This window comes from Phalangium opilio, unplaced genomic scaffold (assembly GCF_054372755.1).
Source record: "Phalangium opilio isolate 3A_F unplaced genomic scaffold, DU_Popi_V2 ptg000113l_1, whole genome shotgun sequence".
NCBI lineage: Eukaryota > Metazoa > Arthropoda > Arachnida > Opiliones > Phalangiidae > Phalangium > Phalangium opilio.
The window spans coordinates 6,368,688-6,384,288 of NW_028324209.1; the positions used below are offsets into that span (position 1 = coordinate 6,368,688).

General features: G+C 36.1%; 1 protein-coding gene across 1 annotated transcript in view; it reads left to right on the top strand.

The window, feature by feature from the left end:
* Positions 1 to 15,601, top strand: part of LOC149623613 (acetylcholinesterase-like) — a 144,601-nt gene that overhangs the window by 11,329 nt on the left and 117,671 nt on the right. The gene's annotated exons all lie outside the window — the stretch shown is intronic.

The window sequence follows — 15,601 nt, forward strand, 5'->3', positions numbered from 1 at the left end:
CAACCCATGGAATGTCGTTTACATATAATTAAAAGTCGCGCACGGACTTCCTAAAAAAGGTACAAGTTAATGAAAACCTGATTTTAGGATGTGGCGAAGATTTGTCCGTTCAAATTAGTCAAGTGGCGCGAAAGGGGTGACAGACTTTGCAATTTAACTGCCTGATCAGAAGTGATGCGCTACAATTACTAATTTAGCTATCTTAACATGACAATTTAGTAAATTCTACATAATTTGTGTAAAAAGTGTACATTTCAAGCGTTGTGCAATGGTATATTTACTCAATATTCTTAGAAAAAATTGTTAAATTCGTAACTGAAGTATGGAAGAGATGGACCGACACTTTTGTCTTACATTCGTAATACTGCCAACTTAAGAAATCGGTATACTAAACCGAAACTGGATACAAACAACAATTCCTTCATTTCTCCAGTAGTTATCAATTATCATCTAAAGTAATTGAAGATAATGTAAATTAACAGTAATTGGACAACGCTAATTGAGTGCCTATGTTTTGAGCCAAATAGATATTAGAACTAGTAACAATTGTCAATTTTGTATTATCTGTAGTTTCAATGGTCTACAGTTCTGTATACGAATTTCTTCCGTCGGCAGTATCGCGATTTTCAGATGTGATCTTTTCCACTCTGTATTTTCACCCCTCCCCCTATATTTTTACCCCTCCCCCCCATCTTCTTTTAAAATAATTCTCAAGAAAGATTAAGATCTTCGGTTTTTTGGGTCCAAAAAATAAATTGTTTGAGGTGACGTTAATTATAATCCCTTCTTTTTTTTCGAGGGTTCCCCGGTAAAATAATGTGTTTCGAAATATTTCCAACATTAACGAAATAAATTAATCGCTAATGGAAATGAAACTACTTCATACCCTTTTGGAATAGTAATTTTTACCCTTCTCTTAAAGAATGCAAGTTTTTCTTTTTCTTTCTTTTCACGTTGATTGTATTTGTAGTATAATCATAGCCGCGTTAATGATTACCTAATGATTAGATAAATGAATCGTCAACTATACTTTTCTGGCGCAAACTTGACAACCAAATGTAGATTTAACAAGTTGCGTAATGTTGGCTTGGGTATAAGTGAGTTTTACATTTATCGTAGGAGTGGTTTTAAAAATGTTAAATGTCTTGAACATTGAATTTTCCGACACTTTACTTGGTCACAATTTTTTTTTTGTTGGACAAAATGGGTGCTTTAATTATCAGATGTGATTAATTGTAGTATAAGCGAATTGGGTCAATAGGTTGCAGTCACTAAGGTGCCAAGACAACTAATTGCGGAAATTTTTAATTATCCGCGGTAAACCTTAGAAAACACCCTGTGGTTTTACCTCCCATGATTAAACTATTTGACGCCTTTCGAATATTTATTTCGAATAATTATCCATTTAGTCTTCAGATTAATGCAAGAAGGCCAAAAATTTTATAAAATATATTTTTAATCTTCTTATTAATTACAGTTTAACATGTACGAAATATAAATTCAACGGTTAATTGGCTCTCTGCTATATATTTAGATAAACCTTATTTCCTCGAAGCTCCTTGGTTTGCCTGGACTATTAATTCGGTCGAGCATTTTCTTCATTTTCATCGTAGTTTAGTTGATGGGATTTAATCAGAAATGAAAAAGTCCTATTTTATCGAATAACTGCTGATCAAAATCGTTTCGTTTGATCAAACCTAAGTTGATCAAAATTAAGATTAACAATCGTTAAACCTAACCTAATAGTGTTAAGACTTCGAACCCCCAAAAACGGAGTTGTGTCGAGATATCGAAAACACAATAAAACCAATCTTAGTCCACGCCATGCTTGAGTTTGGTTGTGTCTATGTAGAGTCTTCTACCTATGAAAACGATCGTGGTGAAAGAACGTGAAATAGGGGATAAGGTGTCACCATAAACACTTTCGCTGAAAGGCGTTCATTCTATAGCAAAATATTTATACGTTTGTATAATTACAACCATGGACACACAACATTATTTGTATATAGTAACGTATAAAAAACTCTGTTTTAATGTTAATTTTTATAACCAGGCACGCGATCTTCATCTAAGTCTCTTTCTTCAAAAAGACTATGACTCGCCTTTAGCTACAAATGCAAATGAACACCACCACTCAATTCATTCTGAGAATGAAATTACTTGAAACAACGATAGATGAATCACAGAATCGGACTCCTCTAATTACAACCCTTAAGATGACACCATGGAATTTTGATCTACAATTCAAAAGGCGCGAATTGGAAACCTTAAACATATATTTATGGTGACAATGACATCGAATCGGAGACCTTTGAGGGTATAGAATGTTATTTCGTCATTCGTATGGCGGCGTTACTTCTTACGTAATATCGTGGACTCTAGTTTTGTTTTAACTCGCTAAGTGGGAGTGTTAGTGATATCCATCATTCGTTGTTAAGCAGGCAACACTTTTCGACTTTTTGCCATCGGCGTAATTAAGTTTTTGGCTTCTACCCCCACCCCATCCCCCCGCCCCACCTTTTCGACTTTTAGTGCGTGTCCGCTGTTTGATTTATTTGTTGTGGCGTTAAGTTTAAAAAAATCCGCAAGGCTAAGAATTATGTTTGTCAATCTTCATTAATGAGTATCATTTTTTTTTTTTTTTGAAGGGAAATTTTTATTTGGCCGTCTAACGTCGCTTTCCATTTTAATTTTTAATGAATCTCACGCTTTGCACCTTTGGGGTTGCGGTGGGTTCCCACAAGGGGCTGGTTAGATGGTTTCGCTTCTTTAACACCGACACGGTCTGTTAAGCGCAGACTCCACCAAGGTGACAGCCGACAGACGAAAATTGAAAAAATAACGGAAATTTTTTCGATTAAGAGAATGAATTAACTTATTTCGTCTGCGAATTTCGATACAAAACATTCGTAGGGTCTGAGCTTTCGTTTGTTACTCAAGTCAAGTGTCCAAAATCGGAGTTGAATTGTCCCGCGGTACAACTTTCGTGGACGATGAGAGAAACTTCCTCAGTTGGCATACGTTTTCAATCTACAGGGATAATATTCTCTAACAAATTGAACAAATTCGTAGGGCTATGCCGCACTCACTTCAAAAGAGTACTGCGTTTCATTTAATTCAGATTTATTGATTGTCCATTTCACCTTTTTTGTGTGAAGGGTTTTAATGGAAACAAGTAGTAGCGTTGCTTAAGAACGATTAGTTAGCTTTGAATTCAAGTGTTGGGAGGCTGTATTCTTGTAATGATATCTGATAGACGTGACATCATAGGACGGTTTAGAATCAATGTCGTTCCTGTGTCGGCACAGGGATACGGTCATCTTTGTAGTGAATTATTGCCGTTTCCGAATCGATTAAGTTCGCTGTCGCAATCGAATGTTTTTATTTAGTTAATAGTAGCGTACGTCATTGATGGGGGAGGAGTTAATTATCTCTTTGAGATGCGTGAAGGTCCCACGGACGGTTGCCATTAAGATAAATGGCATCGAGGCTCGATATAAACAGAAAAAAAAGAACCACATTAAATACATGGCGGACTAGTTTCACTATGATTAAAATCTAACTAACCGGCAAAAGACAGAAGTCGAATTTAAAGCGAAACTCTGCTCCCTCAAATTGTCTCTCATTTAAGTCGTTAACTCTTTCACTGTACTTCAAATGAAAACATCCAAGCCAAAGGTAACGATGGTTGAAATAGTTTCAACTCTATAGTTTATGATCGAATAGGAAAGAATGGTCAATTGGCTTTCTCTTCTAATTGGTCGTCCTTAAATTATTATCGATACTATCGATGGCAGATACTCACTTTAGGACAAATATCGTAATTTAATCATACATTTCAGTTATCAAAAATATTTTTATTTTTGTAAGATGGAATTTACTTTTTTTTCTTCTAGAATCCGACGAATGAACCAGTTAGTCTCGTTAACAATTTTGATAAAGTTTTAATTTGCTTCTCAATTTTTATGGCGTTTGTTGATTTGAATTGACAGCACGTCTGGCCGCTGTACGCACGCGGCGCGATGTGGAGAATTTTAGTTGATCGCTCGATAAAGATAAAGATAATGTAAAAATTGGTTTCAACGCTTGAACGTGTTTCCCATGGGCCATTTGCTTTTAGAATTTTGTCATTGATTTCGTGGAATGCCAGCTGATTACAAAAGGTATCTAATAAACGCAAGTGTGACAACTTTCAATTTCCTCGAGGCCTTACGATAAACACGCGGTGCTTTCCGCGTTGAGTATGTAAGAACTCCAATCTCATCTGATGGATCATGGTTTTAACGAGGCATACTTTTTGAAACTATGATATCTCTGTCGATAGTTATGAGAAGCGAAGATCTGAACGCGCGACGCGTTACTAACTTCGTGGTTCAAGTGTTAAAATTTGAAGGGGCTACTTTTGGCGGCCCTCGGGGGGCCCGTGGTTCGAACGCCAAACAATTCTCTCGATTTCTCGTCTCCTCTTAATAGAAACGGATATGAATCTAATGTTCTAATAACTGGTGTGCCCCGCCAGCTAAAACACGAAGCCAATGGTGAAGAAAGTCCCCGGGCAAAGCGTTAAATAAATTTCAACCCTAGTCAATCATTTTTCGGATCTTGGCGTTTGAAAATTTATCATGTTAGACATAGACGAGCTCTCTCTAATGGGTCGTCTCGTATTCCAATCTTGTACGCCACTCCGTGATATGAAGGGTTTAATTTCGCGGAGCATTGATTCTAGTTTAGGTCAAGCTTCGCAGTGTCATGATATGAAAAATAAATTACCATGAAGAGTTAATTTAGGAAAATATATCTGTGAGAAATTTGCTATGAAATGTACCACAGATTCTTAGCTCTTTGCAACAGCTGGACTTAACCCGTAATAAAACACTGTCCAAGAGGCTTCATGTGTAGGCATAGTTAACATCGATTTGAGGAGTTGAATCAGCTATAAGTACTCACCTAGGTAATCCAATTGTTTAAACCTAACCTGCCATTAACTAACCAGTTCAATATGATATAACGCTTCCAGTATTTTAGTATCTAGCTCAAATAAATTACAGATAATTAGTGCTACAAGACCCTTAGGTCAAAACAGCAAAGTTGATGAGTTAATTCTCTACCCAGACATTTTTCAACGAAAACGATGCTTAAGAGTTTGATTTGAAAAAAGGTTTTAAAGTCTTCGTTCTAATGATCTTTACACGACTAGGCCTAATAACGCACGCGTTCATTCGATTCCCGGGCGGAATATACATCGCCGCAAAATAAATAAGAGAATATATGTATAATAAAACAGGTAGCGCGCCAGGATCGTGACCAGAGCATAAGAAGTGAAACCCCTTTGGGGCCATGAAAAAAGCCAACGAATCTAACATAATATGACGAATTACGGCTTCCCACTGTAAACAATTTACAAGCGCAAACAACATTAAAACTCTGGAATTCAAGAGGGTAATTTAGACAAATTAGGGTAATTCTAGTGCGGTGTAAAAGAGATTTATGCTGGGCTATGGAACGCCACATTTTTTGAAAGTACAGTGTGGTCGAAATAACTTAACACTATTCTTAATTCGAACACGGTTCTTGCACTGGTGAGTTTTGAAGCAATATCAGTTACAAATTTAAAACAAAGCTAGCAATTATTTACCTGTCAAGGTACTTAAATTATGGAAGACTCTGTTAACTATTCGTAATCAATGTTTTAAGTTATTGGAACCATATGCATCTCAAACTTTACCACTTTCTAAAGTAAAATCATTTAAAACTTAGTTGCCTAGAGGAAGGCCCTTACCGAAAAACAAACACGTAATGCAATAAAATATTTTATTCGAGTCTTAATGCGCTTTTAAGTATCGCGAAATGGGGCATTTCTTATATATATATACTTCACAAATTCACACCTTTCCTCTTCACGAGCGCTTTCGAGGCTGCAAATGATAAAATATCGAAGCTCGTGGCTAAATGCATTCCCTTACCTGAGTTTTTGCAAGTCTAACATGAATTTCAACTCTCAATGACTAGAAATCGTTTGAAAGGTGCGAAATTCATTTGATAAAACTAAAGTTCGATATTCCATAGAGATTTAAATAAACTGTCAACATTAAATATACGACAGGCGAGAAAATTAAACCCTCTCTTTCGAATTGCATTTTGACGATCTCTTAAATTGACAACGACTAGTGTCGAATGCTTAAATGAGCGTTTAAAATTATCACCTTTAAGTTTATCGAAGGTTGTTCGAGACATTAAGCGCGTGTTCAATTGGCGACTCGATTCTACATAATGGCGTCGTTTGCCGAGGAATGAAAGAGTTTCTCTGTGTAAAAGATAATGACATTATTGTGGAAGACCATTAGCCTAGGTATCCGATAAATTTAACACTTTCATTTGAAATATATCATTAACAATTCGAATTAACGACTTGTAAAGAGCTACTGGGCATTTGAAATACCCGGGAATTAGTTGTGCCTGGTACGTTCTAAGAGTTGAAATATAACATCGTAATGCCATCATCAAAAGTTAGTTAAGAATTTTCTCCCAAACATAATTTAGTTTATAAAATTTCCAGCGATGGCAGGACCTACACCAAATTAATCTCAACCAGGATAAACAGACCCAGATTTTACTTCCTATAAATTGTGTTAAACACTTGCTGTATACCGAGGTTGAATGAATGAATGAATGATTGATCAAGACCACAAAATGTTTAAAAATCTAGTTAAAAAACGAGTAATAATTTCTGTACTTAAATCCATTTAACCAGACCTTTTTTCTGTTTAACTCTTGTACGAAGCAGTTCATGTACCTCTTGTCCAAAAACCTTCACCTGCCTGCTTCTCATTTTCTTTATAGTTGAAAATTAGTGAACATTTATAATCTTCCCTACAACTTGCACTGTATGAAAGTTCGTTTAAAACCTCTATTAACCCTCCCCTTGATAAAGTGTCGTTTTAAGTGACCGTTTGTGCAAAGAGTGGTAATACCTATGTAACTGGAGATTAATTTGTTCTACTGAATCCCTTTTTGACTGTCTCGAAACACGAGACGAGGTTTGCCTCTGCAAGTTCCATCTTGCTTAAAACGCAACCTTTCTTCTATTCGAACTCGTGAAGAAAGTAATTCTACTCCAATCGTGTCAAGTCCTCCTTGCCTGAAATTAGAGATCATTTATATCCAACTAGCTTCCAGGTACGTTTCTAAATCGATCCCCAGCTTTTTTTCCTTTCCCTTCACCGGTACCTGCGAAGTGTCGTAATAAGTGACCGTATAACATGGTCCCGTAATTGAGCAGACCGAAAAACGTCTTTAAGTAATGACCTCCCTTTAAAGAAAACCGATTTTTTTCTTTTTACTTTTTTCTTTTTCTTCCTTGAACTTCAAGCGACCACAGTTAAAAGGAGTTGAAAAATTCCGTAATAAATGTACATCGTTCATTCTGGCTAGTACGAGTTAGTCAATATTTGTTCAGAAATTCTGGTCTCGGAGTCCCGTTTAGGAAAATCTAATTGGATAGAGTTGACGCGAGCTTTTGCTATAAAATTGCTCGGATATTTTGAAAAGAGGCTTAAATAGAACTATATTAACTTAAAGTACACAAAAATTACAATGTTTTCGTTTGATACTAGGGAGAAACGCGTCTATGAATTGTGTAGCGCGGGATTACTAGGCCTTTATCGTTAGGGACGTTTTAAGCCTGTCGCGCACAAAATAATAGTTTTCTTCAGATAACATTAAACAAAAATTAATTTTACATAAAGAGAAACTCTCAGATACATCTTCGAGAAACTCTCGGTTCCGTGATGGACATGAAGTAAAACCAAAGACCAAATGATGTTGGTTGGCATAGAGGAAGAATCACTTATTAATTTCAGGATAGCTTGCTTTTAGTTTTAGTTTAGGTTATGATGTACGAGAAAGTTTAGCAGTCGCAGGATGGCGCTTTCTATGGAGGGGGGAAGAGACGTGCGTGTTATGACGTTGATTAAAAGGCTAGAACCTTCCCTCCTTCAAGATCCAATTAAAAAGTAATTCAGTCTCGAAAGAGCGTCGCAAAGACTTCCAAACTCTATTATTAAAGTCTCTTAAAAAAACACGTCGGTATATATTTTTGGAGACTGCCGCTCGCTATTCGGTAAACCCCTATCTATCTATGTATACTTTTACCGAATTTTGAAATATTATCTTTGCTTTTTCTAACTTTACATGTAATAAAAACAAGATGAGACGCGTAATTAGTTACTTTTCACCCCATTAGTTTACTTTCAATACATTTAACCGCTTCCATTTTGCAACTACGTATCTGCATGCATATAGACGGACATTTTTAACGCGTTATGAACCGCTACTTAAAATGACTTAATCACTAATTATGAATAATAGTTAGCCTTTCGACGCCTGGCGAAATTTAAATTGCTGAAAAACTCGCTATCGAACTTTCACGCACCAGAATATTTTTAATAAATTATGTGGTTTGAAAAGATGATGATATATACATAGTTCGAGGTGTTTTTTTTTTTTTACATATTTAGTGCTTCGGAAGTTGGGTAGATCCACAGGTTGATTAATATTCATCTCACTGCGTAACCAGCTTGGGGTCAAGCGACGTTAAAATTTTAAAATTTTGCACATCCATGAGCACTGTCGGATTATACTCTGATGTTCTCAAGTCTAATTTTGGTTCAATCTAAGCCTGTATAAAAGGGGGTAGGCAACCCTCGGTATCGGATTTGAAGTGGGTTGACCCATAGTCGTCTCTGCGCAATCTCAGGACCCAATGCGTCTAGAGCGCAGGAGCTGAAAACCGAGATGGAAGGCAAAGTTTTACCCCCTTGTCTTTCCCTCTTAGTCACATCGATGAGGCTTATGGTCCCACGCTGTTATTTCTTTGACTATCCTATCACTTCCCAGAAATTATGCCAATATATTGAGGAGACACGCTTAACTCTTGACTTGTCTTACTTGGCTACATTTTAACAAATGATTGAAAATTTTTAAGCGGGTTTCAATCTCTTAACTTCACACACTAGACGCCGGCCCATGTATCGAAAATTATATTCAGTTTAAGGTAATGGACAGATTAATTTCGGGTTTTGAAAAATTTCAGTGTACGGTACGTGCTAAAAGTCGAACGTTTCTGGGATCCGGTCCACTACAATATTCCTTTTTCCGCCTTGATCATTTTCATATTGGACAGTGCTGGCTTTTTTGACCGCCTTCCCCCTTTCATCTTTGTATAATATATCCTGTATTTAGGGGTGTGGTGATTTTTAATGGAGTTTTAATAATTTGCGGTTCTATCGTGTCTTGAACTATTTGATTCCTTTTAAAAAACTTAATTTTCTTAATACTTTTAAGGGATTATGTAACAGGTTTTTCTTCCCAACAAGATTTATCCTCCTATTGTGGTCATTTAAAACTGGGAGTTACGGTATAGTTTTTTTTAATGGATTGTCAGCTGACTAAATTTTAAAGGAAGTGTTAAGAATATGTTAAATATTTTATTAACATACCTAAAAACGTGAGAGGGTTATTTAAAGATAAAGAGCAAACTAAAATGTTTTCTATTATTTCAAAAAGTAAATGTTTCAATCTATATTATTAAGAAATTTAGGAGTAATAAGTTTCCCAATATGACATACGTCTACGTTTATGTCGTGAGTGGCCATTAGCAGTCTCCACATAGAATTATGTCATCTGTATCACAGAGGGGCTTAACGCCTTAGATCCTGTGAGAAAAATTAATTGCACATATCTTCTTTATGTAGTTGGATACATTTTCACGTATTTTTGCTGATAACATTTCGAAACACATCACATGAAAAATTTCGGGTGAAGAATACATATAACCTTAATGAAACTTGAGCTCCATTTCGTATTTGGATTTGAGATTAAAAATTAAATTCGGCCCTAAGGATTATGTAAATTAGTCGAACTAGACGATTGACCACGAGAATTTAGATCACCTTAAAAATCCCTTTAGAGAAAATTCGTTCTTCTACCTACAATATAGCTTATAATTCCGTAATTCAAGAAAATATTAATATTAAAATAGGTAGACGCAAAGTCTCCGCCGTCATCGTTAACGGTAATTAATGCATAGGTAAATAAAAACACATCGAATTAGGAGCGATTACAATCGCCTCAATACGATTTTTTTATTTTCTCTAAGTGGGTTGATTACTAAAGGACGATTAACATAAGAGGGAGAAAATTTCGTGAGGAATTTTAAACTGGAGGAAAATTTTAATGCAAAGTCCATTTTTTTCTACTAGGCATAGAGATTATCGTACTTTTTTGTATAATTTTAAGCCAATATCCGTGAGAAAGGAATCGAATATACACAACAAACGATCGTAGATAACCAGATTTAAGGTGTTCAGAATGAGCCTATAATTCAAACGCGCGTAGTTGATCTTTAAATAAGATACTTAAAGATAAAACTTTATAATTTAAAGATTTTTTGGGAAAATAAAACTGTTTGTTAGGCGTAAATAAGTTGTTCGTGCCAACATCTGATTTATGATAAACCTATGCTATTTAGTTTTCATGAATCGTAGTAAGCTCCGCGAAAGGTTATTAGAACAGCCAATGCATTTAATTAACAAGGAACATAAAGATTTTTAAATATTATATCTACCTGTGTTATCGTACCACCTTATAATAAACCCGTGGAGATATATATGAAAATAGAGATTTTTATATATTTACATATAAAATCCGAAATTTCATTTACATATAATGGCGGATACTTAAGAAATTGACTTTCAATCCAACTCGTACATTAAGCTGTTCTTTAAATAAAGCCTAACAAATTCTTTAAAAGCTTTCAATTCAATGAGCTCGGGGTTAGTGAGGCTAATATTTTCTTTACCTCCGCCTTACCAAGCCTGTTTTTCGCGTATCCCGTCTCCACAGACACACAGACTTACTCAAGGCCACCCCAACCTCCGTTTCTAAAATCTACGCGTTCTACTGGTAGATATAAAGGACCGCTAGTAAAAGCTTTTTTATACCACCTGCCTTCGTGATCATTGCTATAAGACTCCCAATAAACCTTTTAACGCACATCATCGGAAGGTTCATATACGTTACAACTTCATTATCTCACCCGTCAGTTTCGAAAACTTCAAGTGGTCAAGATTGGATATGCTATAGCTAGATTCGATTTCTCACACCTCACAGAGTAACAGTTTTGAATTGCGTTTCTCGGTTAGTCTACACAGCGTTTGTGTTTTCGAAAGGGGGCGGTTTTGAGCAACAATCAGAATTTGTGACGGACAGCGTTGTATATATAGTCTCCTATCTTTATACTATCTATCCATCCTTTTACCTTTTCTCATGACGCGTTTTGTGTTCTACGTGTTTCGCAACTATTAATGCACCCTGCTGAGAGGGTAATCTAATATTGTTAGCCAAGAAAATCGAATAAAAATCCAATTTTATGAAAACCTCAGCGAATGAAAAATGTATAGCCGCTTTTTTGTGTGGGTATATGCTTTGAAAATATCGATGAAAAATTGCGATTTCGAAGGTAGGGCAAGAATTAAAGGCCAAGACATGAAGAAAACAGTTTTGTAGTTTTTAATTTGTAAACTACAAGGTGTTAGGTGTTGTTGTTGTTTGAAGTTAATGAAACACGTGATCACTCACGAGAGTTAACTTGTTGATGTGTAGCGCAAAACATCACAATAAATTTCTATAACAAATTGAAAAGTTCTAGCACGTAGATATCCAGAATCTTTTACTAGAGAGCTGCTCTAGATTGAATCCATTATTCTTGGAAAGTATTTGTTCAATAATTGTCTTGAATCGCGTGGGGTATTAAGTATTTTGAATAATTACGTTCGACCAGAAAGGGGGACCCTGAGTAATGGGTGCGTGTGAAGTCTTAAAGGTTTTTTTACCTTAGAAGTGTGGGCGAAAAATAACGCAAAGATTTCAAGTCTTTAATTTTTAAGGAGTTGAAAAAGAAAGAAAAGTGAAATTATCCCACGCGAACCAATTTTTGGGATCGTTTCCTGGTTTTTCCGCATTCTTCTTTTCGATCTTCGTCGAATTTTCCGAGGTAACAATGAGCCGCCTACAACATTACCCTGATTCTGACAAATAAACAATTTTTTCATTTACTTAAAATACCGTCGGTTTTTTGAAAGTCTCTCTTAACTGTCTCGACCTTTTATCCACTTAAAATCCTCCAAATAAGGTTTCCGCTAGCACCTCTGAAATTACCTGACACGAAAAGATAGTTGAATTTGGATTTACCCAGCCCTTCTCTTAAGTGTCAAGCAATTTGCGTCTGTTTTACGAGAAAACGCGACAAGATCACGTGCGATAGGAAGCCAATTAAACTGACTTAATCCTTAAATACTTATTTACGGGTTAAGATAATGTTATCAGGTTTGTGTAACGAATTTTAAACCCAACATTGCGTATCCGTGATTTTTACTTTTATCAGCTATAGGTATTTAAATAAACTAGAAGCTGCTTCGGATTTATTTTGTAGTTTTAAGTGATAAGAATTTGTTAAAGATGTTTATGTAAGTGAAGCGTTAAAAAACTAATTAAATTGTCGATCCTTTTTAGAATACGCGTTTGTATAAACAATTAAGGAGAAATACGTTCCTAACAGAAATCGTATTGTTAAACTACTCTTAATCCATGTAACCATGTAGGAAACGTACATTGTAAAATTGTTGATAATCTGATGCCACGTTCATTGAGATTTATACCCACTACTTGTCTGAGTTTCCTTTTGTGCTGATAAAATCGTGGGCCGCTCACGCAACCAAAAAGAGATTCACTTTTCAATTGATCGATTGCGCCTGGAATCGGAATAAAATTCGGCATAACCCCGCGAATTACTTACGAACCCCCAATCTTCCTCAGGGTAGGGGCACTATTAACTCCAAGGAACCACGTCTAGCATTTTATATTTATCTGTGGCCGCGAATTCGAGTGAACCACCAATATCGCGGCTGTCTACTTGATTCGGGGCCACAACGGAACCGTAAAAGCAGAGTCTTGTCACCTGACAAATGATTTCCGTTCCTGGTCGGTAGAAGGAGCTACTGCCAGAAATTTATTACCTTTAAAATGTCTGGAGATACGGACGGAGTGCCCACGCTGGTCCAATTTTATAGTATGGTGTAGTCTGTAGATAGCGTTACAGTTGATAATAGAGAGTATGCGACCTTAGACATGATTTTGCTAGCTAATATTTTTGAATCACGTGGGCATGCGCAAAAGGTGATGGACTTGACATACTCTTGTTTATCATCTCTTGAAGATATTACACTAAAAATAAATCCAAAGAATTCGTTAATAGCTTCTGCTTTAAGGATAAAATCAATTTAGTCTTTTCAAACTTGGGATTGTTTTGGTAGCTGTGTGATAAGACATCGCGACCTACGCCTGAATTCAAATTCGCTGCGACAGACGGAATACGCTTATACTGATTCTTTTCTGTTGACCAATTTGGCCCACGTATCCGACACCTCAAAACACCTTCGCTTCAGTTCAATATCCGATTTAGAAAACATTTTTGAAGATACGTGGGACAAGTACTGCCCATATTTAAGTACGGGTTATATATTTTTAACTCGAGAGGCTGAACCGTTTAAAATTACTTTAAAATGATTTAAAATGGCAGTTAAAGTTGCAAAAAAGTTCTGCAAAATGAATTTCGATTGAAAACCCGTCCTTGCATTAACGATTTAAGTATTAAGTATAGAGCGTGTTACATTAAATTGCGAAAGCTTTTCAAAAAACCATATTTTTCCTCGCGCCTATCATCAATGTTCCGCCCCATTGTAATTATTCGAGGCCTTCTATCGAGATTGTTCCTGTTCTGATTGAAGTAAATTGGTCATCTATATCGGTTATGAGTGGCGTTCCAACAGACAAGTGTAAGAGAAAAATGAACGGTTTCGGTTGCGGTGGGCGTCATTTCTCGAAGGCCATATCTTTCAGGTTCCCGAATAACAATTTTCCATTTTTTTCTGTTTCATTCTGCAAACCGAAGTAATCTAGGCTGATGTTATAGAAGAATTATTATTTAGCCCAATGCAGATATTAAAAATATCGTGGAATTTCTTCTCACATCTCGCAATAGATCTTGGGTAAATCCGTGGTTGGTATAACGATCGCTTACCAATAACTTTGGTTGAATTTACTCCTGTTTTAACTAATTTGATCTCCGGTTGTTGTAACGCTATCCGTCCTAGCATCAAGTGGGAAGAGACGCGTTGGAGAAAGATTGCCTTTTTTCTTGTTACCTTTCTTACTGGCTGTTTTCATCGAGGGCTACGCGTTGAACGGCGCTTCCATTTCGTGTTCCGAATCGATAATTCATCCCCCTTATTAATTTTTTTTTTCTTTCTGACAAAGCCGCCAAAAAGGTCCAACGTCAGACATGACGGCGACAATAATCCTATTTCATTTCTTGGACTCTTCATCTCTACCTAAATTCGAAGTTTATTTATCTGTATAGGTGTATGTTTAGTCATAAGTTCGTAAGATATGTTTGTTTCATAAGTTTGTCTCTGGTTACAGAGAGCTTGTAGGTGAAACGTCATATTTTCTCGAGGCGCTGTCAAAGGCTTAGTAATTACCAAATAGGAAGATGGACTACAAAACCGATTGTAGTCAATTCTCGCGTCGTTCTCGAACTAGCTCTCAGTAAGTCTCTTGCATTACGAAGTATAGGTAGTGTCTTATTTATGGAACATATCTTCTGAACTTATGGTTCAGCAAAATAGGAATAAGTGTGAGTGTTTATCGTTGTCAGTAACATCCCGTGATCATTTTAGAAAATGGCAGCCAATAAACTCCGTATAGCAATTTCGTTTCAATCATAATAAGGCAGACTCTTTTCTTTTTTTTAAAAAAAACCCGAGGCCCTGAGCAATATGATAAAATGCTGTAACTAGGTTCCTAATAGCTTTATGTCTCATGAATATTAGAATCATCAAGATCTAATGTAAATATCGTACCAAAGCCTAGTGGTTTAGGATTTCCATACTCGTTTAAATTTAAGCGCGTCGACGTTTCATATTGCACAGTTGATTTAGACGCTAGCTGGCCAAGGTTGTTATTAGCGGTATATCGTAGCCCGCCTCTGCACTCTATCTTCCCTAAATGTTTCCCTATTCTTCCCTTTTATACTGTAATATCTTCAACGTTCAAAATCTTTTTTGTGGAGTATACACGGAGGGAGTACCTTTAAACCCACAATTATTTTCTCTAGAAATATGTTTCTTATCTCCCATTTTTCTGAGAGAGCCGCTCACTTTGCCAAGGAATATCTCTTCATCCAAGGCCTCTATTACACACTTTTTTTTAAACCAAATTACATATTTTTTATGGTAATAACTAGATGAAATGCTATCTTTATTGCCCAGACTCGAAATTTATGGCGAAGAATCGCTAGCTGCTAAAGGTTCAGAAATATGTTTTCTAAAAATTTCAGGCAAAAATCTGTTTTATCCCAAAAGTTTACATTCTGTCGCGAGACTTTTGACATTTAAATTTCAGAGTGTTCATGTTCAGAGACTACCAGAAAAAAGAAAATGGATACTCTAATCTACTATATTTTGGATTGTCTAATTTTGATGAA